The 26,873-nt window shown below is 43.2% G+C and overlaps 1 protein-coding gene across 2 annotated transcripts in view; it reads right to left on the reverse strand.

Moving 5' to 3' along the window:
- The window catches only part of C11H4orf19 (chromosome 11 C4orf19 homolog), a 37,301-nt gene extending 13,698 nt beyond the window's left edge, over positions 1-23,603 (reverse strand). The window contains exons 1-2 of one of the 2 annotated variants that reach the window (XM_019806472.2): positions 23,491-23,603; positions 3,581-3,630 (exon numbers count right to left, since the gene is read on the reverse strand). The gene's annotated coding sequence lies outside the window, so the exon portion shown is untranslated. Of the gene's footprint in view, positions 1-2,037; positions 2,058-3,580; positions 3,631-23,490 lie in introns of those variants that run through there. The other variant, XM_019806473.2, reaches the window with a different exon arrangement.
- Positions 23,604-26,873: the final 3,270 nt, after the last annotated feature.

Consider the following 26,873-nt stretch of genomic DNA (forward strand, 5'->3'; position numbering starts at 1 on the left):
GGGCCCGATACCTTGCATTTCTAACAATCACCCAGGTGATGTTGATGTTCCTTTCTGGGGACCGCACTTTGAGAACGGCTGCTTTACTGCTGTAAGGATACCGAGGCAGTCCAGGCCTCTTAATTTTGGCCAAAACTCATACCTGTCGTCACTGTTCCTAATCCCATCCCCAACTGGGGCAGTTTTCCAATCTTCTTAAGTTTCTAAAAATCTTGTTTTCCAGGATTTTCTTTTAAACACTTTCTAAAATTATATTCGGTCTATTATCCTTCTCTATGGGGGTTGTTAACAGGGAAAAGTTAAAATAACCAAGTGTCTAGAAATATGGGATCGATTTGAACCAACTAATGTTCACTAATTGGGAAATAACTGGCACAAATTTACGACAGTGGGCTGGTCCACTGCCTGTCGGCTGTGAGATCCGTGCCTGCCGACTGCTGCTGGCTCCGGGTCCCAGGGCACTGCCATGCTAAGGAGTCCCTGCCCTCTGGATCTGGGTGGATCCCACCCATGGAAGGTGCTGGTGGAAGAGCAGAGGGGGAAGATGGGAGAAGCCAGGCTATTTCTCCCTTTCTCTCTCTCTCTGCTTGGACAGTATCCTGTCCATCCGGGCACTGGCTGTATCTCCTTCACAGTCCTTGATGCAAACAGCTCAGCCCTCCATGGTTCAGCTACTGCCCCAGCATCCGGTTCTGCCCCTCCCCCTGTGGTGCTCCTGTCTTCCTGCCTTGACCATCGCTGTGTGGCCTCACCAGTTGGTTTCCCAGCACTGACTCTAACTTCCCTCTGTCTTAAAGGAGAGGTTCCTGGTTGTGACTGGACCTAGCCTAACACAAACAGCATCCTGGTCAAAGGCTTTCTAGCTAAGCTACTGAAGACTACACGGGGACAGGATCAGACTCTGCAAAAACCGGTATTTTCCAAAGCACATGCTGTTGCTTGCTGCACACCTGACACAGGGCCCGTCATGGGGGATGTCAATGGTTGGGGAAGGGACTCCATCATCTCCATCAAGTTCTCTTCCCTTTCTCACCACAAATCAGTCTGTTTCCTGTACAATGTAACTTCCTTACAAGTCTCTATCTTCCCTTCCAAGCTCTTGAGCCCCTCCTGCATCTATACAGGGTGTATTCTAAAACTGCCACTGGACAAGGAAGAGGGGCACAAGGCCCTTCCTGCTATTTTTAGTAATCTCACGGAAAGACTCAACATCATCGATGGGTGTGGGTGATGGTGGTTAGTAAGTACACTTCTAGATGTTCTTTACGGCTGGTAACAAAAGGAAGTTGTTCCCTATTATCAGTATAGGCACCGGGCCATACGGACCCTTCCCCCATCATCAATATAGTGTCAGGAAGCTGATTTGTAATATGCCCCTAAATGCTTCGGTGAGGCTCCAAGTCAACAGCTTAAGACAAACATCTAAAACTCTTAGCGCTGGTAATCCAGATACATCCCCCCACCCCACCCCCCCGTGCTTATCAAAGTGCTTTTGAAGTGTACGTTGAAGAAGTCAATGCAGGTTGTCACAGACAGCTCCGCGGAGAAAGTGACCGAGACCATATACAGATCCCAACTAATATCTACATAATCTCATTTAAAATAACAGAGTTTCATCAGTGATGTGGAATGAAATGTTTCCCCCAAATTCTGCTCCTTGGGTAGAATCTTGCTGGTTGAAGAACCGACAGACCACACCCCTGGAAACCAAAGCAAGAGCGCTGTTCAGGGATAATCACCACGGCACCAAGATTCAGACCCAGCTGAAGATGAGGGGGAGACCGTGACCTTCTGAATGGCTTTTACTTTCCAAGAATCTGAGCAGGTGCATTTTGGAGCACCTTCAAATGATAGAAATAGAGTTTACTCGAGAAGATTTTTAAGATCTGAAATGAAGATGATGTGTTTTTACTTCACGCGTGCGGTTCTCTGTTTTTCTCATGTGCACTCAGGGGACCCCCTTCCGGCACAGTCTTGACCACTACGGTAACAGTATCATTGGACAAAACTCATCTCAACTCAGTTTGCTGGGCTCACCTACTGACTTTGGTTCAAGCTGCATAGGAAGCTCAGCATCGCCCATCTTTAGTAGGGTATCTGCTTAGAAAAATGAGAGATGCCCTTGGCATTAGCACATGATCGCTATGATTTTTCTGGCCACATTACCAGAAGGATCGGCCAAAGAACATGTATAAAATCAATAGGAGGTCTAGGAGAAGAGGAGGAAGACACTTGAAAAACTAGTATGTAGAAGACAGCCTAGTGTCGCAATTATGGGAATGGGCTCTGGAGTCAAAATCTGGATTGGCCTGTTCAAAGCTGGGTGATCTCCAGTGAGCCCGTTAACTTCTCAGTTTGCCAGCCATCAGATGGGGAACACAGTAACATGTAATCTCTCAGGGTTCCTATTAAGACCACGTGATCTAGGGGACGCCTGGGCGGCTCAGTCGGTTAAGCATCTGCCTTTGGCTCAGGTCATGATCCCAGGGTCCTGGAATCGAGCCCCATGTTGGGCTCCCTGCTCCATGGGGAGTCTGCTTCTCCCTATCCCTCTGCCTTTTGTTCCCCCTGCTTATACTCTCTGTCAAATAAATAAATAAAATCTTAAAGAAAAAAAACATACAAGCAGATGACTCGTGTTAACACGATTAAAATGCATCACCCATTGTTAAATAAGGAGCACCTTAGTAATCTTGGGAAGACTAAGAAAGGCTTGTGGGCAAAGGGGAGCAGATAATGGTGCTGGTGGAGTTCTGAACCACATTCCAGGGGGAATGCAACATGAATGCAGGAATGCTGCCTCTTACACTGTCTCTCTTAGACCCACCCTCTTTTCTCCATGTGCACTGCCCTGCCCACAACATTATCCTCCTGTCATCTGCATCCACCCGAGACACTGGGCGTACAGAAGTCACGTGATCTTTTTAGGACACAAATCTGAATCATATCACTCTCCCTGCCTATAAAACTTTTCAAAGGTGCCCAATGTCCTCAGGATATTTAATAACATATAATAATGATGATGATAAAAATATCAAACTTACACAGAGCTTCCCAGGTACCTGGGAATCTACTTGCTTTATGGGTCTAATTGATCTCCGTTATTTGTGGATTTCATATTTGCTTTAACTCATCTAACTTGCTAAAATTCACCTGCAATCCCCAAATGAGTACTCACTGCGCTTTTGTAGCCACTTGTGGACATGGGCTGAGCGGCAATACGTTTGAGTTGTCTGGTGGGCATGTTTCTAGCTAAGCTCAAACAAGGCGATGTTCCGCCACCTTGTTTCAGTTCCTCATATTGTAAATCTTTCAGTGTGAAGACTTAGTTGGGTCATGCTCATTTCACATGCTCTAGAATTGTACACCGAAACAACACAAGTAAAAAGGAAATAACGAAATTCTACTCAAACCTGAATGAAGCCAGAAAGAAACAGAATTTAGGGATTGCTTCATTTACTGGCTTTAATGTTTCTGGTAATAAAAACTTAGTGAAAGACTGAGTAATGGAAAATTTAATGGAAAACGGAAAGAAGAGAACTTTTCCCCAAAGCATGAAGAAGAAAAGAAAATAGCTTACCTGTTGCAGAGATTGTCCATTAGGTTTCTCTCCAAGTTTAACTTCTCTTCCTGCAACAACAAAAAAAGTTGCAAATTGAGTCTGCAAGTTGCCTCCTGTTCCCAGCCAAGTCACACCTTGGAAGTGACAGCAGACAGTGTGTTCCGAGGAGGTGCTAGGCAGTGCTGTGGGGGAATGGAGTTCCTGGCCCAGGAACACAAGAGTCTTGAAACCCACCAGGCCTGGGTCTGCAGCCGAGCTGTTGACTATCAGCAATCAATTAACAATCCAGCCAAATTTCGGTGTTTTCTTCTATAAAATAATGTTGCAGTGGAATTTAAATGGCGCAACACGTAAGCAGTCTATCACATGCTGGGCATGCTGTAATTGTTCAATAACAGAAAACTACAGTTGTTATTTAATAAACATCACATGACCATACACCTCTGATGGGTGAAGTTTCAAGTAAACAGAAAAATAATTCAAGGAATCTGCTTCCAGGAGACATATCAAACAGTCCAAGTTTCAATGAATGCATGTACAATATTTTAATAAAATTCATAATTTAGAAAATAGTTTTTTTAAAAGATTTTATTTATTTATTTGACAGAGATAGAGACAGCCAGCGAGAGAAGGAACACAAGCAGGGGGAGTGGGAGAGGAAGAAGCAGGCTCATAGTGGAGGAGCCTGATGTGGGGCTCGATCCCATAACGCTGGGATCACGCCCTGAGCCGAAGGCAGACGCTCAACCGCTGTGCCACCCAGGTGCCCCTAGAAAATAGTTTTGCCTAGTAAAACTAATGATATGTGAGATTTGAGAAAGTAAAGCTAATGTTCAGATTTTTACCAATTTTTCTGTGATTATTAGAATAATTCACTTATATATGGACACAACTTTTTAAAAGAAATGCTCTTAGCCCATTTCCAAGTAAATCACTACTTGAGATCATGAATACTGCCTCAAATTTGTCATATAATATCAGAATGTTTATATCCTTTTGGCAATTCATTTTCATTTTCTTGTCAACAATGTGTTTTCACTCAGTATTATTTATTGTTTAATAATTTGTTAAAATCGAATACATTGCCCAAATGTCACATGATTCTATTATTATTATTATTTTTCAGATTTTATTTATTTTTTTGAGAGAGGAAGAACACGAGCAGGGGGATGGGCAGAGGAAGAAGCAAACTCCCCACTGAGCAGGGAGCCTCAATGCGGGGCTCAAACCCAGTACCTTGGGATCATGACCTGAGCGGAAGGCAGACACTTAACTGACTGAGCCACCCAGGCACCCCATGCTTCTATTATTCTTAATTTTTACCACGGTGTTCCTAATTCAACTCAAATATTACTTGGTAAGGAAGACATGAGAAAGGCAAGCCCTTGGGGAGCTAGCCATCTGGTTGTGGAGGGCAAGGAGATATCAGGAGTCTACAAATCACTAAATTATTATGCAGGGTACGAATAATGCCATCAGAGGCGCACACACTAAAGGGCTGGGGGGTTGTACAACTGGGGCCAGCAGCACCTGAAGCAGGCATTCACTGGAATTTGAGAGAAACCACGGTAGATGGAAACATAATGATGGTGAGATGTGGTGGGAGGGCCTTGCAGGTAGAGGGAACAGGACAAAGAGGAGACAGGAAACGATGGAGTATTATTTAGTGAACAAATAATTGAATTCCTACTGTGTGCCAGGCACCAGGAAACTGCAGTGAACGAGACACCGTGTTGTGTGCCTTATAAAATCATAGCCCTATATGCAAAACAGGGAATATTCTGGATTGCTTGGTGTTTAAAGAACTTGGAACTTGCCATGTGGTTGGTGGACTTGCCACGTGTCAAGTGCATCATAGGAAACCAGCTGGATGTGGCAGTTTGGAGTTTCAGGTGAGAACCTATGAAGAGTGGGGAATGGACCTTGAAGACGGAGCATTTAGACTGGGATCCACAGAATAAGATGGAGCCAGCCACGCATAACTGCTCTCAACAAGCCATCCTCTCCTTAAGAAGCCTGCAGTGGTTCTGTATTGCCTACCCAGTCTTTAATGACCTCAGCTAGGCACCCAGGGCCTTCCACGATATGGCACCAGTGGCTCTGCTGGATTATCTCTGCAACTTCCCCAGCTACTCCTATTTCCAGACCATCTGGATTTTTTGCTCTTTCTAAACATGCTTATATTTTCCTGTTTCTATGCCTTTGGACATATTATTTCTCCCAGTTGGTATGCCTCTCTGCCCATTAATAATTTGCAAAATTCTGACCCTTCACACCTCATTGCAGGTACCATCTCCTCCATAAAGGTTTTTTTAAAAATCCCCATTAAAGGTAATTACTTCATTCTTTTCATCTCTATAGAATGTTTAACTTCTTGGATGGCTCTGATCACTATTTGCCTTGGATTATAGTGATTCACTTATGCAATGTTCCCTCCATTAGACTGTAAACTTTTAGTAGGGAGGGGTCATGCCTTTGTCATTGTTTAGCCACATGTGGCATCCTCTGACACAGTGACTTGCACATAGATGGTACATGCATATCTTTTAACAGTGTGAGTTATAAGTATCATTGAAAACTTTAAGATGCTTAATGCCAATGTATTATTAAACAGTGTACATATTTAATCAAATCTAAGACGTACATGTATTCACTTGCTTTTTAACACTTTTTTAAAAAAGATTTATTTATTTGAGAGAGTGTGAGAGCAGGGGGAGGGGCAGAGGGTGAGGGAGAAGCAGACTCCCCACTGAGCAGGGAGCCCGACGTGGGGCTCCATCCCAGGACCCTGAGATCATGACCTGAGCTGAAATCAAGAGCTGTCTGTTTGGCCCACTGAGCCCCTGCCTTTTAACACTTCTAAAACTGAAATGCATCTTACAATCACTGGCACATTACGGTTAAATTGGTGGCATTATTTTCTATTTTTGTGTTATATAAAATAATAGTACATATTATAATCTATGACATCTAATATTCAATGAAATATGGTATTTTAATTATTGTTTGTTATCTCGGGAATATAGTACGCATACACTTTACCAATAATATCTTATGTTAAATGAGTGTCAGCCTTAGACTCAATTATATGAATATTTTATGAGTATAAGACATGGTCCATTTACCCAAGAACCTTCTAAGATGAAAACTGAGAATATCCAGAGATGGAGTAAAAATTTTGTCACCTTTAAGCACTTATATAAAGACCATATATCAAAACAAAAACAATAACCATAAATAAGACACTTCAAAGAAATTCTGTTTTTCCCCCAGAATGAGTTTTTGAAATAAATTCTTTCAAAAGAAAATATTTTGGGGGCGCCTGGGTGGCACAGCGGTTAAGCATCTGCCTTCGGCTTAGGGCGTGATCCTGGCGTTATGGGATCGAGCCCCACATCAGGCTCTTCCGCTATGAGCCTGCTTCTTCCTCTCCCACTCCCCCTGCTTGTGTTCCCTCTCTCGCTGGCTGTCTCTGTCGAATAAATAAATAAAATCTTTAAAAAAAAAAAAGAAGAAAATATTTTGGCACACCTGCCTTGCTGGTGCCATAGGTACGTGACTAATTTATTTGCTGGGCAAGATAGCATTGACATTACACTGGGCTGTGCATTGTGAGGACCCAGTGATTGGTAAAGCTACTCAGTTCTACGTATCATGGGAGTTTAGGAGAAGAAGCAATCCCAGTGTAGTTGAGATGCCAGGAAATGCTTTATGGAAAAATAGGGACATGAGAGGTGGTAGAAATTAGAAAGGACAGTTTTAATAAAAACAAAAGGGTAGGAAAGAATATGACTTGTACAAAGACAATGGAAAGGCCCATGCTGTGGGTTTGGGGATGGAAATGGCATATGTGATGAGGTTACTGGTGCCCTTGAAAGTAGGCACAGAAGACCAAATGTGACAAGAATGGTGATGGAAGTAGGTTCTCGAGCAGCAAATGGCAGGATGGTAGCAATATATTAGAAAGCCTCACCAGTTATCAGCAAATGGGGAAAATTACAAGAGTTATGTACGGAGAGTCTTGCTAAGAATTGATCCTTTGAATTAAGTGACGAGAAGAAAAGAGCCTGGTGTGGTGGTATCAAAGAGAAATCCAAAGCAAAAAGCAAATCTGGAAAACTATTTTTTCAAGCTTTCCTTGGTTTTTGAGCTAGGCATTGATTTCTACTGGCCCTGGTTTCTCTTAGCAATTTGGTTTATACACTTACTATATGTAGTGTCTTGGGAAAGTTATGTTGCCTCACTATCCGTTTTGTTATGTGTAAAATAACAATTATGATAGTACCTTTTTCAGAGAGTAGTTAGGGTTAAGTGAAAGAACATGTAGAGTATAGGGGTGCCTGGGTGGCTCAGTCAGTTGAACGTCTGCCTTCCACTCAGGTCATAATCCCAGGGTCCTGGCATGGAGTCCCACATCATGCTCCCTGCTCAGGAGAGCATCAGGCTCTCCTTCTGCCTCTGCCTGCCCCTCCCCCTGCTTGTGCACGCGCATGCTCTTTCTCTCTCTCTCAAATAAATCTTTTTTTTTAAAAAAAGAACATAGTAGAGTATGAAGTACAGTGTTGCACAAACTGTAATCTTAACGTTAGCTATGATTTTTCATTCGTCATTGTCACCATCACCATCATCATATCATCATCACCATTATCATCACCACCATGATCATCACCATCGTCATCATCACCATCATCATCATCACCACCATCATCATCATTGCCACCATCACCACCATGATCATCACCATCATCATCATCCCCACCATCATCATCATTGCCACCATCACCACCATGATCATCACCATCATCATCATCACCACCATCATCACCATCATCATCATTGCCACCATCACCACCATCATCACCATGATCATCACCATCATCATCACCACCATCATCACCATCATCATCACCACCATCATCATCATCACCACCACCATCATCATCGCCACCATCATCACCATCATCATCACCACCATCATCACCATCATCATCACCACCATCATCACCACCATGATCATCACCATCATCATCGCCACCATCATCACCATCATCACCAACACCATCATCACCATCACCATCATCATCATCTACCAGTCAGTTTCTGTTTTTCTCCCTGCCACTCACTGGAAGCTCCTTGAGTCCAATGATCACATTATCTTTGTTTCTTCAAAAAGGAATAAAAGTGGGACTTCCATGGATATGTACTGAGTTTTATGGAAAAAAAAAAAAAGCCAGATCTCCATGATCTGGATTTGTGTGACAAAAGGATTTGTGTAACAAAAGAAGGAATTAGTGAAATTATTCCTATTCTTGGAGGCCGACAAATGGGAGGAATGGTGGTTCCACAAATAGGGCAGGTGGAAAGAGAAGCACTTGCAGTATTTGAGAGAGCCTGAGTTCAGCATTTAGCTGACTGAGTTGAAGTGATGGGTGGGGAGATGGTAAGAGAAAGGTGCAGGCAGGACAAGCACAGCCAGCCACCTCCCGTGACAAAACAAGAAGAGGCTACATATGCTCCCAGAGAGTGCAACGGTCAATAAAAACAGAAAGCCCATAGCTGTGATGTCAGCAGTATGGAAATCAGCAGTGGGGGAAGCCAGGACCCAGCCCAATTTAGCAGAATCCTTAAAGGCTTTAGATAGTAGGGACAAAGAGGGGAGGGCTAGAATCAGGATGATTTGGAAGGTATGTAAGAAGTAGGTAGGTTCCTAAATCTCTTTCTGCCTGCCCAGCTTTTGGGGTGGTTTCCACTCTCTCTCATCCAAAGAATGTAAGTTTAGTGTCTGGAAAGGGTAGAGCAGGGTTTCTGGACTAGGAACATAGTAGAAAACACACAGCAGCAGGCAGGGGTGCTGAACCCAAAACTGGGGCTTAAGTGAACGTGTGCACATGCAGCATGGAGAGCCTCAGCCTGCTACCCTCCTCGGCTCTGGGAATGCTGGCACTCACCCTCTAGCTGTCCTCCAGACACCTGAGGAAAGTCTCTAACAGGAAAGACAGACTGAAAGCACCCAACCTGCCAATGAACCAACAAAAAAGCACTTAAAACTGAAAGTAGGGAGAAGAAAACCAAATTGGAAGTTAAAACAAGACAACAGGGGCACCTGGGTGGTCCAGTTGGTTAAGTGTTTGACTCTCAATTTTGGCTCAGGTCATGATCTCAGGGTGGTGAGATCGAGCCCCTTGACGTTGGGTTCCGCACTCAGCAGGGAGTCTGCTTGAGATTCTCTCTCTCTCCCTCTCTCTCTGTCCCTCCCCCCCACCCCTGGACTCTCTCTTTCTCTCTTTCAAATAAATAAATAAATCTCAAAAAAAAAAAGACAGATGAATATTTCGATAGAGAATCTGGAAGAAAAAGATGAGGAAATCTCATATAAAGTAGCAAAACAGATAAAGTTATAGAAAATCAAATAGAAAAGATGAAAGAAAATTAGAGGACCAGTTCAGGAGGTCCAACATCCAAGTAACAGGAGCTTCAAAAAGAAAGAACAAATAAAAGGAAGAGGGAATTCATCAACAAAGTAATCTGAGAAAACATCACATAACTGAAGGACACGAGTTTCTAGATGACAGCACTCACCAAGTGCCCAACACAGTCAAAACCAGACTCAACATCAAGACACACCATTGTGATATTTCAGAACTGGGATCCTATATAGGCTTCTAGAAAGAGAAAACCAGATCATATCTAAAGAGTTGGGGATCAGAATGGTTTTAGACTCCTTAAACACACACACACACACACACACACACACACACACACACACACACAGAGACCATTCTAAACCAGGCCAAATGGCCAATTAAATGAGAGGGTAGGATAAAGACATTTTCAGATATGAAAGGTCTCAAAAAATTTACCATTCACACTCCTTCCCCTTCTGGGAATGAAGCTATTAGAAAATGTAACAAATGAAGGAGTAAACTAATAGGGGAAGGAAAGGGCTATAGGAAAGAGGACATAAAGCACAGGAGAAGGACAAATGTGTCCCCCAGGACAATGGTGGCCGAGATCCCAGAATGCCAGCAGTGGACACAGACACAAGGACAGCTCGTTCAGACTGGATGAGGCAAGAAGGCTCCAGGCAGTTTTCTTTTAAGAGAGGAAATCGATAGAACCACTTAAGGAGCCCAAGAAGACAGATACATACAATAAGAAAAGAATTTGGGGGTTGAATCAGTGAAGTATGCAAAATACTGAACAAATGAAAAAATGAGCCATTTATGACTCCAGAGAAAAAGCTATGTGGGAAGGGAATGGTAATTCTATACCTGGATTGGCTGTGAACAGCATTTACAGAGTTCTAGTAGATACCAGATATTCACCAAACTAAAACTGGAGAAGGTACACAGTGGGGATTGGGAAGATTTCTAGGTGCCGTGGGGCAGGGGATGGAAGCTAAATCCACGTCCATAATGGAAGATAATGTCTAAAACAGAAAAGAAAACCAAGACATGGTAATAGAAGCATTCATTTAGAGAAACAGAGGCAAATACCCCAAATAATCAGCTAAAAAAGTGATTTTTCCAAAAAAAAAAGAGGGTTTTCCTTGGAGGAAAGAAAAATGTGCTCACAAGTGAGCAGTCTGGGCTTCATTTGAAGATGTGGGAATCAATCTAGTCATAAGAGCAAAATCTCAAGAAAGGGTAAGCTGATAGCAAGAAGTAGCAACGATGCTTTTGAGAAAGTCGAGTCAGATCCATGTACTTAACTTACATTAATTATTCAACATCTAGAACTGTGGGCCAGGCCATGTGCTAGCAGATGATCACAGCAGATGGAATAAGACATAAAGCTTCTAACCTAGTGAGGTGGGCAAAACACTAATAATTATGACCCAGTGGTATGATAGAACTTACAGGCAAAGTATTATGAAAATGTGCAGACCAACCTTTCAGAATATTCTAGAGCTTTGTGTACAATATGGTAACTACTGGCCCCCTGTGGTTAAATTACTTAAAATTAAATACATTAAAAGTTCAACTCCTCGGTTACACCAGCCAGCCGTTTTAAGTGCTCAAAAGCTACCATATTGGGCAATGTAGACATAAAACGTGTTGCTCATGGCAGAAAGTTCTATTGGATGGTGCTGATCCAGAGGTTCTTAAATGGTGATTTTTACAGTGTTTTCAAGTACATGAAACCCCTGAAGGGAATCACATTCCATGGGTCTATTAGTAAATAAAGCTTTGCAGAGCTTGATGTTTAACCAGCTAAGTTACTTGAACAGGGGAAGGAATTTTTACTCTGTTAGAAATTTAGTTTTCAACTGGAGCCACCCAGGGAGCTAGTAAAGGACATTTCTTATGTCCCCTGATCCTATTTGACCACGCACGGATGTTGGGAGCAAATGCTGCTGGTGACCAGACTCTGTGAGTCTTTGGGAAAACACTTCTGCATAGTGGAAGGAGGGAAAAGTTCTGGAGAACACAGAAACTCCCGAGTTTGAATTTTGGCACCACTACTTGTTAGCTCTGTGGCCTCAAGCAAATCTCTCAACCTCTCTGGGCCTTTGTTTTTTTAGATGGGAGGAGTGGGTTTTTTTAGATGGGAGGAGTGGGTTTTTTTAGATGCGAGTGGGTTGTGGATTGGGATACACAGGTGGCAGAAGCACAAAGATGGCGGCCGCCATTCTTCTCATTGTTCTTAATCTCCAAAAGGCGATAAGTAGGCTGCTGAAGAGCACCCCCCGCCCCAGCACTGGAGGAGAGGGCTGGCTCTTTCATCGCATTACTACCCTGTTTTCTGGCTTTTGTTAAAGGATCTATCATTGATCAGGAATGTTAGTACCTATAACAGGAAGGGGAATTTCTGTTCAAAGGGGGTAAAGAGAAGAAGGGGGAAGGGCACTGACACTTACTGAAAGCCCAGGACATGCCAGACCCAGTGGCACCTCCCAAGGTCTAGGAGAAGGGGAAGGATGTAAGGGAGGTAGAGGGGAAGGCTTGTGGGTGCTGGACAGACAGCATGGTGGGACATATGGACGCAGGTCTGTGGGGAGGGACTGAATGCCACGCTAAGGGCCCCCCTTGACGAGACCTGCAGTTCATAGTAACAGGCGGGGGCAGCGTGTTGGGCTCCAGGGTGGACCCAGAGCAGAGGTGGCTGAGGTGAGCTGAGCCAGCCCGTCTCCTAGCCGCAGACGGGTCTTCGCTCAGAGTTTATACTACGTGGTGGACAGTCCATCCCTGCTATCTTCTTTAACTTCCATGAGGAGAAAAACAAAGTTTCTTTCCAAGTGGAGTTAAACTCTACATATGATAAGCCTGAGTTGGCACCAACACCGGTTGCAAGAATTAACTTTTCCTGGTAATTTGTAAGTGCATTCAGGCCTGTTTTTGGGGTTTCTTTTAAGGGTTTTCCCCACCCCCACCCCAGGCAGGGCCAATATCTGAATAGAAAGAAAAGATCTCCAGCTGGGCTCCTTTCTTCGAACAAGCTTTGCAAGCTTTGCAACATCTTCCTTGGATGCAATTCAGCTGGGGGCCTTTCCCTGTGTTCCAGAGGAATTTTCTGCGTCCTCACACAGGGGCCCTTTGTTGTCTGAGGTTATGAGAAGTTAACCAGGACTTCGCACAAGGAAATATCTTTTCCTTGGGCGAAGCACCGATCAAAGAGAAATGCCATTTAAACCAAAAAAAAAAAAAAAAAAAAAAAAAACAAACCAAAATCAAAACCAAAACAAAACAGAAAAACAAAAAGAAAACAGAAACAAATAACCAAAAAAAACCCCTCCCCCCAAAAAAAAACCAAAAAAGAAAAACCACCCCACACCAAAACCATGATTTATATCTAGAATCTCTACAGAAAAAAGAAAGATCCGAGTTATCTCAGTAAAGCGCAATCATCTACAGTATAGGGTGTAAAATTAACTCATCTATTGATGGATTTTAAAGCTTAGTCCTTGGTACAAATTCTAAGTACTATTTTTAAGTATAAAAACTTTTTTTCTTTTGCATCTGTTCTGCTCACAAATATCTCCAATCTTTTCCAAATGCTTAAAGAAGTTTTTCATTAAAAAATGATATGTAGTTCGTATGTATACATATTCATATAATGTATATAAAAATAGATATGATATACAGACATAAAAGCACAAAATTTGGGAAAAAGAGTGCAAAAAATGTCAGGAATTATCATAGCAACCTAACCCTGTGTTATGTGTTCACTTTCTCCCCCAGGATTTTAGTTTATGTCCATCTACATACTGATTTTACACAATATATAAATAACTTCACGCCGTTTTTCACTGAACATTTTGTTTCTAGCCTTTCCCATGACAACACATAAGGTCCATAATGATTGTTTTAAACAGTGCGAATCATTCGGGGAGTGACCCTCAGCCAGTTAATTAACCGTTCTTCTCCAACACTTAACATTTCTGGAACTTCCCATTTTTGGTAAAGTCACCCTCCTTGCAGTTTCCAAGTTTAAAATAAACATGATGTAATTATAATGTGTGAGATGGTTTTGATTTTCTTTGCCTTTCCTTTTAAAAATTTTCTTCTGATATGAAGCAAAGATGACCCCATAGGACCCAGCCATGAGAGGCCAGCCAGGAAACTGTGTCTCCATTTTGAACTGGGAAACACTGGCACCACAAGGCATCACTACTATTCAAACTCACAAGTCCAGGCAAAGAGCAAGAAAAATCAGCCCAGCAAAGACGGGTCCCAGGCAGAAATCCTCCTTCCCCAACAGCACTGCACACAACAGACCCCAGGGAATCAGGTCCGAGAGTCTGACTCCTACTAACTGAATCTCTTCTCTCTTTCTCTGCACACAAGCTCTTCCGGAGGAGGGAGGAAGGTATGGCTCTCTTAGCAGCAGGGGCCCCACAAGGGCTCACAGTCATCCTGTAAATCTGTAGGCAGGCGTTCTGATGCCCTTGGAGATTATGTTTTCTATTTGTAAAGTCCTATTCTGTCTCAATTTTCTCACATTTGTGGCATAAAAAACTTGTCTCAGATGTACAAACTGTCTCACACATGTTCATTTACCAAGGGCAGGTGAGGGGAGCAGGGGAGCAGGGGAGGACGGGAGGGAGGCAGAGCCCCGGGGCAGGTCACCCCAGCCTAGAGCTGTCAGTTCCTGCGTCAATGGGAGCTCAGGGGCAGTGATCGCCACAACACTCTTCCCTGGGCCCTGGCAGGCAGTGTTTGAAATCAGTGGATTTTCAAAACCCAAATTTGGGGCTCTGGATGGATCAGATGCATGAAAGTGCATGTGTGTGCGCACGCATGCAAGGTGACGATGCTACCTGACACTTGAGCATCCATTATGTGTTTGATACGATACACCCACCACCTCATTTTCTTCCAGCAGCTCTGAAACAGGTATTACTAGCTCCATTTTGTGAACAGCAAACTTAACTCACTCACATAAGGTTTCACAACCAGCACATGGTGAGGCAAGGATTCAGAGTTTAAGTTTTATTCATTGACACCATGGAGTCTTTCACATGACGGGATGGATGCAACCAAGCCTCGCATTGTGGGTGCAGGCAGGGAATATGGGATACAGGAGGCCAATTTCCTCGGGCTTCCCATTCATGAAGGGCCTCAGATGCAGACTCTTGACAAGTGTCTAGAAGTACATGCCCAGATCTGTATTGACAGATCAATCTGTATTGAAAGAAGACAATACTCATCACGCAGCTTTGACTTCAGTCACCTTTTTCCATAACAGATCACCTGTAACTCCCCACGAACAAATACTTTATCTTAAGAACAGGAAAATTCTATCACCTTGATGCATGTGTGCAATATCGCACATTAGTACACGCAAGCATTTAAAACATTAATTTTTCTAATCCTGTTTTGTCATTGTTTTACTATTTTAATATATTGAGAGCTTCCAAAAATAACAAAAAAGTAATCCAGGACTCTTTCAATGTCTCAGAGACCTTGATGTGATCCTACGGTTCTACAAAAACCAGGTTGTATGTTCCCCGTTAAGTGTAATGTAAAAGTAAATATTAGGGACAGATTTCTGAGCAATTACTTTAAGGGAAATTCTTGGGGGTGGGGGTCACCTCTCACCTCTTGTAGAGACTCCACTATTTGTGATTCCTTAAGTATCTGTATTTTAAGAACCTTAAGAGCTGGTATCTTACGGATGACACACTTTAAATGGGCACAGATAAGCAATCAATCCCCAGTAGCTATTATTACGATGTTACTGGTCCTCCAGCTTCTGGCCCTCTTCTTTCTCATGTAGGCAGGCAAGAACCCGCTGCCCAGAGTCCATCACCCTCTGCCCCAAAGCTGGCCTGTCGCACCATGAGTCACTGAGAATACAGGCTTTCATAGGAGGAACTTGAACATGTCAGTGAAGTTGTCCCTTAAACTTCTTTCATTCTAAATGGAGATTTGTAAAGGATTTTGACACTCTGGTTAAGCTATTAGTTTTAGCAGAGAGAGAGAGAGGGAACAAACAAATGGCTAGTAAGTGGCTCTGGATAAAGATTAACGTTAAAATCACAGCATTTGTGGGGTGAGAACTCCCCGAGAAAATACTAACCTAACCCACACGTATTACAGATTGGGAACAGAAGCCTGGAGAAGCTAAGTTTTGCTAAACCATGCTGCTGTCCTTGTAGAGATCTGGAGCAGGGATTAGGCCACCTTTTGTTGGTAAATTAAATTTTATTGGAATCCAGATATGCCCATTCACTTACGAGTTGTCTAGGGCTGCCTTGTGCTACACAGCAGAGAGCTGATATTTGCAACAGACGTTGTTTGACCTGCAAAACCCCACATGTTTACTATCTGGCCCTCTCCAGAAAAAGCGCTGACTCCAGCCCCACAGGATAAACAGAGTCCGTGAGGCGGAACCAAAGGATGCCAGCAACCATGTGAGTGAACTTGGAAGTGGATCTTTGGAGGCCTGCCAACAGGCACCTGCGTGAGCCTGGAAGCAGATTCCCCAGCTCCAGTCCGGCCCGGAGATGACCACAGCCCGGACCACAGTCCGGCAGCTTGCTACAACCTCATGACAAACCTTGAGCCAGAGACGCCCCGTTTGGCAGTGACTGGGTTCCCGACCCGCAGAGACTGTAAGATAACAAACGTTTCTTGTTTTTAGGTGCTAATTTTGGGGTGATTTGTTACCTAGCAATAGATAACTAATACATCTTTTTGGTTGGGCTCACCCTTTCAAGGTGAGTGAAATTCTATCTCCAAGGTCATAGTCTCATTGTGATCTGCAGTGTGGGGACTTTTGGACCCTTTGTCCCCAACTCTCAGTGGAAGCACATCAATGCATCATGCCAACTGCTCACTCCAAGTCTATCCCATAACCATGTGGTCAATTATGCCGCTGTCTGTCTGGCTGGTGCTATGTTACTCAGTTTTGTAATCACAGAATCCGATTTAGTGCCCAGTAATTATAATAGAATAATAATATTCATTGAGTGCTTACTATCTGTCAAGCACTTTATGTACCTTATCTCTTTTCACCCTTATAATAATCCTAGGAGGTAATACTATTTTAAAGCCCATTTAATAATAAGGGAAAAGTGGAAGTTAAAGAGGTTAAGGAACTTGCCTTATACTACCTGGCCAGCAAGTGACAGTGCCAGGACTCGAGCTTTGACAGATCCTGAAGCTGCCACATTCTATAGCCTGGGACCCAGAGTTCCAGGATATGTGGCACCGCCATGTTTAACTGTGGACATGGCTAAGTCACTCATGGAGAGGAAACCAATTTCCTCACCCATAAAGGGGTGACGACGATGACGATGATGATACCCCTTTCCTATTTCTCAGGACTGTTGTGAGGAAAAGCACCTGTCCTAAAATAGTGATTTTTAGCTCGCGGTAAATGTGGAATCAAAAACAGTGATTTACTGACCTTTGGACCAAACACCCCTTAACTGTGGCAGACCTGAGAGATTAGGAAAACAAGCAGAGGTGGACAGAAGTGAGAGGGTATTTAAGGGAAGAGCCTGAGGGAAGGGGAAAGGGACACCCAAATTCATTTCCTATCCCTTTCCCACTTCCTGTTCTTGCCTGTTCTGCTCTTGGCGTCTCTGTGGCTCCCCACCCCATGTGCAGAAATCCCCTAAACAACGGTGGCTACCCAGGTCAATGAGAAGAAATCCTCGATTACTTAAAAAACAGCTCAGATTTTTACACTGTGGGAGTTGGGTTTTTTGGTTTTGTTTTTTAAAGATTTTATTTATTTATTTGTCAGAGAGACAAAGGGAGCAAGCACACAAGTAGGGGGAGCGGCAGACTCCTCGCTGAGCGGAGACCACCCCCCATGCAGGACTCGATCCCAGGACCCCTGCACCATGACCTGAGCCAAAGGCAACACCGAACCGAACCATCTGAGCCACCCGACGTCCCGTCCACTGCGGGAGTTTTTACTAAGACTACATATGAGCTCTCTCTTCCCTGCAAAGTCCTCTTTGCATTACCGGACTTTGACTTCTCACTCCAGCTCGGCCTCTTCCAGAAAGGAAAGCATCCTGGATCCCTCCAGGCTGGATTAGAGGCTCTGGTTTTTAACTCTCACTGCAGGCTCTGTACCACTCACACAAGACTGAATTTTTCACAGTTGAATCCTCGGTCTGTGGAAGAGTGCCTGACATACAACAGGCATTCGATTGATTTTAGATGAATAAAGGAATGGGTTTTCACTGGCTTCTCGGCTGTTCTATGCTAGAATGTAAATTCCATAAGGTAGTAGGTACTCAATTTGTTAAATGACTGACCCTAAAAATCTGGCCTCATCCTATTAGATTCAGGACAGTATGGTCAGATAAAAGAAAGCAGAGTTCAGAGAAGGGCTTCAAGGTTAAGAAGAGACACCTGACTGGTCAAGGCCTCAACTGTGGTCACACTACAACAGATGCCCAGAATCTTCCTGGACACGGGCTCTTGTGACTTAAATTCTTCATGATTTCATATCACCAGGGGGGTTCATTCATGCTCTAGGACAAGTATCATCTATCTCTTCTGAACAGACTGCAGCCAATGACCTTGGATTTAAGTTGTATGTTTCTTGCAGCAGTGAGTTTCAAAAGTTAAAAAAAAAAAGATCGTTACTTCCGTATGGACTTCATCTTGCTTCCTTCAATGTCACCAAAACAAACAAACAAACAAACAAACATCCACATTGCTTCAACCAACAAAATCCCAAGAGACAAATACTTTGTCAGGGTTTCTTTTCAGCATCATTTCTGATGAATTAGGTAAAACAGACATCCCAAGAAATAAAGAACCTGATGTATTCTTAATAAAACCAGAAAAAAAATCCTGCCTAATAGTCACCAGGGAAATGTGCACTGTAAGTATTTCCCACCACTACTTGGCAACCCACCTACTTTTCTAAGGGAACCAAGAACTCTGCAGACGGGATCTGTCTCCATTAAGATGACCGTTCAAACCCAAGTCATATCTACATTGCCCAGTTACTTTTATCCCTTCTACTTCAGCATTGCTGATCCTGTACAAGAAATTTTCCACAAAATATTGGAAGGGTCCCTAGTTGTTGTGTTTTATTTTTTCCTTCCTTTCCTCCTTTCTACCTATCTCCCTTCATTTTTTTTCATTAACAAAAATTAGATGTTCATAATAGTAAGGTGAAAAGGATGGTAATTCTCAAAATTTTACATATTACAGTTTGCTCAAAGAAAATATGCTTTGGTCAAAGAAAATTCTCTTATTTATATGCTAAAATAGACAGGACAGTCCCACCTTCTAGACCGTGGGATGTCAGGCAGAAATCCAGTTTGTGGAAATGGTCCAAAACCAATTAAAGTAGATTTAAATAAATGAGAATATAAAAATATGCATGACAATCCACAGATTTCTGGAGTACTTCTAGAAAGTGGTACAGGGTAGAAGTAAAACAAAACCAGAAATTGATAAGCTCTTAACCTACTTTTAATTCACTCAACTATGTCAATGTGAGACCAGTTTCAATTCTCGTTTTTTCCATCCTTAATGTTTCCTTAGTGTGGTACACTAACATGCAATGTCTATTAGCTTATGGTCTTTGGGGGTAAAAATCCTACTGCGTCAGCCAGAGATAGCTGGAAATGGGTCCTATCATCTTCATTAGCAATAAAAGGTACATGTACACTCAGCAACAAAACGCACCCCATTTCAGAAGACACTTATCTGTGACCTGGTTTGCGGTAGTTTAAAGAAATCCTGACAGTCTTCTCTTTTGCGGGTAGACAGATGCAGAAAATTCAATACCAGAAGGAGTCGGTGTGTTTGTTAGCTTCTCTTTTTTAACAGCAGTATAAAAAGCTGTGTAACTATTTCAATCATGTCCAAAAGGGTGTCAGTGCTCCGGGGGGAGGCATGAATTTTGCTCTGCGGTTCTGGGAGGTGTTCTGGCAGGTGCCAAGTGTGCAGACCAGTGATGCCCCACAGGCAGAGGGATGCTTGCAAGTATTCAACAATGGGTTCTATAGTACTTTCTATTATAACTTCTTTGTAGGCAATTGGTTTTCACAGAATGCTTTAGGGGAGTTTTGCCAGACTCTTCTATTAGTAGTTAACCTATGGTTACAACTGACAAGTATAGTTCTCACATGAATGTTAGTGGACAGAATTATTTAAGTTGACCAGTTAGACAAAAGTGAAACATGGAACACATGTGTGGGAATGTCACTTGTTTGTTAATGACACAAGCAAATTCTTTTTCTGAATCAGATAGTTTTTGAATATCGGACGAAAAATGTCTTCAGGATTTTTTGTTATTCCCATGTAACAGCTGCAGACTCAGTGAAGGTCCACACTTCATTTGAGTTAACCTTTTCTTTACCACATTCTTAAGTGTAGTCAAGCAACAAAACACTACGTTGAGCCCTGACTGACAGTATTTGCTAATCTCCGCGTTGGGGATACTCCTGTGGCTGATTTCAAGGCACAATGTGAAGTCAGTGAACACAGAGCTGGAAAGAGGTGTAAGCTGTAGGCCATTTTACAGTATTTCTACCACACAGACCCAAGAGAAGTCCCAATTAGTATCCTCCACAGCACAGAAAACAGTAAAATAATTTGGAAGTGATGAGCTTTGAGTCCTTGTTAATTTTGTCTTCCATGTAAGTTAATTATACTTTAATACACCTTAATATTTCATATCATCTCACAAAATTTCTGAACTTCCCAAATTCGACAGCCAGCCCCGGCAGGCTCCAGCACAAGGTTTCGGGGTTCTGGGCCTGAAGGGCAAATGCATTTCTCAGACAATTTTCCCTCAGCCACACACCACTAACCTCCAATTAACAGTCACCCCAAGACCCAACTTCCCCTGCTGTGAGTTAATCAGTCTCAAGAGGTGGACATCTGCTTAAGTTCCCAGCAGAACATTAGCACTAAGAGAGGAAAGGACTTCAAGAAAGTGATGTGCCTTTGAGACAGTACTCAGTTTCCCCACCTGTGGAATGGGGACAGCACAGTGCCTAGGGCTGCTATCAGGATTAGCGAGAGAACGCACCAAAAGCCCCTGAATAATGCCTCAAGGACAGCAGACGTGGGGTGACTACGCGCTGATCATTAAGACGAGAGCAGAATCACTGTAAAAGATTCCTTTTCTGGACACACCTGGGTCCATGAGGCAAGCTGCTTCCTTGCCAATGGGATTCAGGGAAAAGCGAGTTGGAGAACAAGACCAGTCATGGCCAGATTTCTTGAGTCTGTGGAAGATGGTCACCCAGCTCCCAAGGATCACCACTTCCTCCTCTTCTTTGGAAACACCGAAAAAAGTGAAGGCAAATTTGTCACCAGAGAGTTTCAGCAAGGACCCAAAGAACCCAAAGGGTAACTTCTTTTTTATTTTTTTAAACATTTTATTTATTTATGAGAGCCTCAGCCTGAGCAGGGGGAGGGGCTAGAGGCAGAGGGAGAGGGAGAAGCAGACTCCCCACTGAGCCGGGAGCCCTATGTGGGGCTCCATCCCAGAACCCCCGCAATCATCACCTGAGCCGAAGGCAGACAAGGCAGGCACTTAACCAACTGAGCCACCTAGGCGCCCCCAAAGGGTAACTTCTGACAGTCGATATTTTAGGTCAGAATCATGGGCTAGAAGTTAGGACGACTCACTTGTCTCCTGTGACATCAACAGAGACAGCAGTTCTTGGGGAGCGTCCTGTTTAGATAAAAGATAAAATCTTTTAAGGAGTTTTTGGCACTTTGAAAAATATGGTGCCCTAGAACATTCATCATGACTTTTGAGATTCCAGCCTTTTTAGATCCTTTCTTTACCTCTTTGGGTTTTCCCCCCCTTCACGCAGACATGTAAAAAGCCAAGTGAAACAATACAAATATAAAAAGGCTTACGTTACTTTTTAAATATATGGACTCGGGGTGAGAATACCTATCTTACCGGGTGGTTGTACTCAATGAACTAAAGGATTTAGTGCGTGGAATGGATGTAGCACATTGGGGCGGGGGTGGGATACACCAAAGGGCAACTGTTGGGTGTAGCAGGCTGCACTCTTCCCTCCTTTCAAAATCAACTTAAGGTTAACGGTGAGGGGTGTGGGGGTAGGGTTTGGGGGGCAGGGCACAGACAAAACACCTATGAAGAGGCCAGCTTCCTCCAGTGTTCTACATGGTTGGGTAAGCAGGTTGAATTGGCTCCATTTTTCTTCCCCCCTCTCTAGAAGACGTTATTTTTTTCCAAGAGTAAAAAGAACAGGGGTGCCTGGGTGGTGCTGTCGTTAAGCGTCTGCCTTTGGCCCAGGGCGTGATCCCGGCGTTCTGGGATCGAGCCCCATATCAGGCTCCTCCTCTGGGAGCCTGCTTCTTCCTCTCCCACTCCCCCTGCTTGTGTTCCCTCTCTCACTGGCTGTCTCTCTCTCTCAGATAAATAAATAAAATCTTAAAAAAAAAAAAGAATAAAAAGAACAGGCCCACTTGGGATAGTTTTTAACCAGATCAAATCTCAAGGGAGTCAGAGATTCTAAAATCTCACTCGTCCTGTTATTTATGTACACTTATAAACCCTATTCTTTATTCTGGATTTCAGGGACAGGATTAATTGACAACTCACAGGCAATTTCGGCGAATACTAAGTGTTTCGAGCTCAGAAGGTATAATACAGCGACCAGAGTCAGCATTGCCTTCCGATATAAGATATTTATGGTATCAATAATACATGATCATATGGCTGGGGAGGAAATACATAGGGAGGGTACATATTGAGTCTCAAAGCTAGAAATATTAAAAAAGAATTAAAAAGATGACTCTTTATAATAAATATATTTAGGTGGCACATTACTGAAGGCAGTTTGATAATAGGTTTCTGGGGAAATCAGAGAATGTAGCCTAGAAACATTTTAAGGTATACGGACTTCAGGTAACATACTGAAGTTCAACATTAGTCAAACTCAGAGATTTCCATCTGAAGCTGCTAAATCGTCCCGTTTCATAAAAACTCAAGCTAGGTTCCTGGGTAGAAAACACTCTACGTGGAAAAAAAATTTCAAAATATGATAAACCAAATGTAAACCAAATATGTTAGAATTAAGATCTCAAACCATGAGTACTGAACCAGATTACCTACACTGAATTTTTGAAATTAATAATACTAAAATGAGTGCGTGTACGTGTGTGTGTATTTCTATGTGCAAACTTAAACTGGAGCAAAGTAGGAAGTTCTCTCCTGGTGGAGTTTACATAAGGCACACTAGGGCTAAAACTGTTCATGACAACAGTTCCTTCAACTACAGTATTTTTAAATTTGAATATGTACTGCTGTATGGTTTTATGTGACACTGGAAGGAATGCAAAGTACATTTATGGGATCAGTCTTGCTAATTCAATTTCAAACTCTTCCGTCCCCAAACTAATGGGCAGCTTTCCTGCGTAGGAGAGCGCTTCAGTAATCAATATGGGCTGCTTCCTCTCTCTGAAGCAATTGCAAAAAACTGTGTGTGTGCGTTTTCTGAAGCATTTTCTTACCTTGCCAGTCTTCTGACCTCATCAGACCTAAACTGGGGCTGTTCTGCTGATCCTTTCCTTTCTTTATGCCAGAGGCTCCCCCAAAGCTGACATCCCAAGGCTAAAATCCCGGCTGGGCCCTAGGACTTTACACAGTTGTGCAATGGTTAAAAACCAAACAGCAAATCCAGCCCTGAGCCCCTAGGCTGGGGTGTGGCTTCAGGTTGGCTGTGGGGCTCAAGGCTATTGCTTAACAAAGCCACTCAGCACTAACTGCTCCCAGGTGTGGTGATTACAAATTAAATACAAGGACCTAAGTACCTCCCCTTGCTGCAGACAGGAGTGAAAACAGGAAATCCCTTTAGTCAAAGCTCTCTGGGGTCAACTATTACAGTGCTTTTCAACTATTAGCATTCAAGCAGTACTTGGAATAAAAACAAACCGAGTCCTAACTTCCGTCTCCCTGGCGTTGATAACCGACATGATTAAATTTGGTGGAAAAGGACAAACTGGATTAAAAAAATTCTGAAGCGAAACCAAATATTACCATTCATATGTATAAATTATGATTCATACGTGATGCTTATCGCCTGATGAAGCTTAATAAATCTTGGAACCCGGGCTGCGAACTGACATAAAAAGAAAACCATGCAAAATGTATAGAACATTTCCATTACTCATTGCAAACCTAAATTGCACGGAATGATTTCAAGCGAGCCAGGCGGTGTTTTAAATGTCCTTAGGTTTTTTAGTCCTTTGAGGCACCTTAGAATTTCAAAGCAAATACAGAATCCTCAGGCCCAAATATTTTAAAAGATATTGCCATAGCTTCTAATCATTAAAAGGTATTTATTCTACACCTACACGTACCTATATGTATCTAGCACCGTGGTAGCCATGGTGGAAAAATAAAAATGTGTAAGTACGACCTACGCTTTCCAAGAATTTCATAATGTGATTAAGAAGCCAAATCCAACACATGAATGCAACGTGAAGGTAACTGTACGTCAAATATGGCCCCGGATACCGATGTGATAGTAGGGGTCAGTCCTCAACTCAGCTCTGCCTGCGGCCACTCTCTGGCTAAGAGTTTGCGGGGCTCTTTTGCTTTGATGTCTGTAGTTAACTTCACCGTATGATATAAATGTTTAGCTAATTCAACCCTAGGGGAAGTAAGAATTTTACACTCCAGGGGTGATCAACTGGTATCTAATCAGGTAGACTATACCAAATGATTAAGATACTAATTCGTGAATAGGCATAAGTGGGTTTTCACTGGTGAAATTCATGGCTTACTGATCAGGAAATTCAATGTGAGAAAGAGACGCTACCTGTGGGGTTTGAGGTTTGCAGGTGGTGTTCCCCGGCCCTGTATGAACAGGAGTGTGAGTTTAGCGAAGCTAGCAGTCTACACCCTTGAGTGTGTTGCCTGAAGCCGGATTCCTGGTCCAGTAGCCCGCCATTGGATTACGTGATTTCTGGTGTCTGATGCTGACTCCAAGAGTAACAGAATACTATGTCTGGAATACTGTCAGGTCTGACTCAAGGATTTTTTCTGCAGGTTGGTGGGAGGAGAACCTGAAAAGTTAGAGGACTGGGATTTCAAGTTTACAAAATGGATTGATGTATTGTTCTGTGCTGGCTTGCTAGTAAACGTGGTTTAAAAATACTTTGGGGACTTTGGTCTGAGACTTGCTTTCATTAGATCTTGGCAGGGATGATGTTGGAGAGTGGCTAATTCTCACCCACTTTCAGCTTTCCTGTGGCTGTTATTACCTATATTTGATCTAATTTAGTTTGATTTTTCAATGGTGGGAAGATCTATTTTAAAATGAAGTGCAATTTTGGCCCCTACTAACTGGTTATGTGGCTGACCATAAATCTTCTGGGTTCAATTTTACTCCCATTAAATGAGATTAACAACACTTATCTCCCAGGGATACTATAGAAATTAAAAACAATAGTGTACACACCCCAGTTAGTTACTCATTGTTAGTTTCCCTCCTCTGCGTTACTATCCCATTGCTGTCCCGTTACTGTCGCATTTTCCTGTCCTAAAGGCAATATACAAATGTTTGCAGAGCTGAAATGCATAACCTCTATTTATTGTCCAATTTTAGTGTCTTTGGATTGAACAAATTTTGGAATTGTTAATTTGGCACCTATAATTACTCCATCTTAAATCTGGATGCCTTGAATCATCAGAGAGGCTGGAGTCCTCTGGCCTCTACCTTCTGTTCTCTTTTCTAGTACCCAGCATCCCTATTTACCCTTCTGGAACCAAATTCTGCTCCTTCACACCTCTTGGACTCTCCAAGAGTGACAACTGCTTTGGCCTTGCTCAACATTACTCAGTCACTTCCTTAGATACACTTAACAAGAGGGTACCCAGATACCCTTCATTTCATAAAAAAAGCCCTCTCTTCACTAAGCCATAGAAGGTGAGAAATGACAGCAGGACGGTTCTTAGGTGTGGTAACCAGTCTCCCTGCTGGCCCCCCGTGGTCCTTGCCTCCCGGTTCACACCCCTGCATGGTCCCCTTCCCACACTGAACCAGGGCTGGCCTGTGTGGCCAAAGCAATATGGCAGGAATGGCAGTGGTGGGTAAGTCAAGTCTAGGTTAAGAAGAGCATGACAGTTTCTGGGATGCTCTCTCCTGTTGCTCAGTCTGAGGGAAACCAACTGCTCTGCTCTGAGGACACGAGCAGCGGAGAGGCCCCTTGGGGGAGGAACTGACTTGAGCCCCCTTGGCAATGGGCAGTGTGTGCACCAGTCCCAGTCAAGCCTCAGTGACTGAAGCCACAGCTGACGACCGACTGCAACCTTATGGATATCCTGAGCCAAAAAGGCCACCCGGGACACTCTCCATTCCTCACCCACAGAGACTGTCCGAGATGACGCTGACCGTTGTTTGAAACCACTACTGGGGAGAACTTACACTGTAATTGACAGCCAACACATTAAGAATGCACTTCCTGTTCTCAAATGGCTTCATGCTGTCGATTTTAAACAAGGAACTCACTTGTTACTTGACTGGTTACTCCTTTTGCCATTTTCTCTTTTGGAAATGTAAATGCTAATTTACCTGTGAGGGAAGTGCTACGGGCTAAATATTTGTGTCCCAAGTTCACAGGTTGAAGCCCTAATCCCCACTTCCATGGTATCTGGAGGTGGGGCCTTTGGAGGTGATTAGGTTTAGACAAAGTCCTGAAGAGTGAGGCTGCAGGAAAGGGTTAGTAGTGCCCTCACAAAAGGAAGAGACAAGTTGCGCAGGAAGCAAAGAAACGCCATGTGAGCACAGAACCCACAAGAGGACCCTCCCCAGGAATCTGACCAAGCTGGGATCCTGATCTTGCCCATCCAGCCTCCGGAACAATGAAAAGAAAACTCCTCGTTGTCGAAG

The sequence above is a fragment of the Ailuropoda melanoleuca genome, chromosome 11 (assembly GCF_002007445.2).
Source record: "Ailuropoda melanoleuca isolate Jingjing chromosome 11, ASM200744v2, whole genome shotgun sequence".
Taxonomy (NCBI): domain Eukaryota; kingdom Metazoa; phylum Chordata; class Mammalia; order Carnivora; family Ursidae; genus Ailuropoda; species Ailuropoda melanoleuca.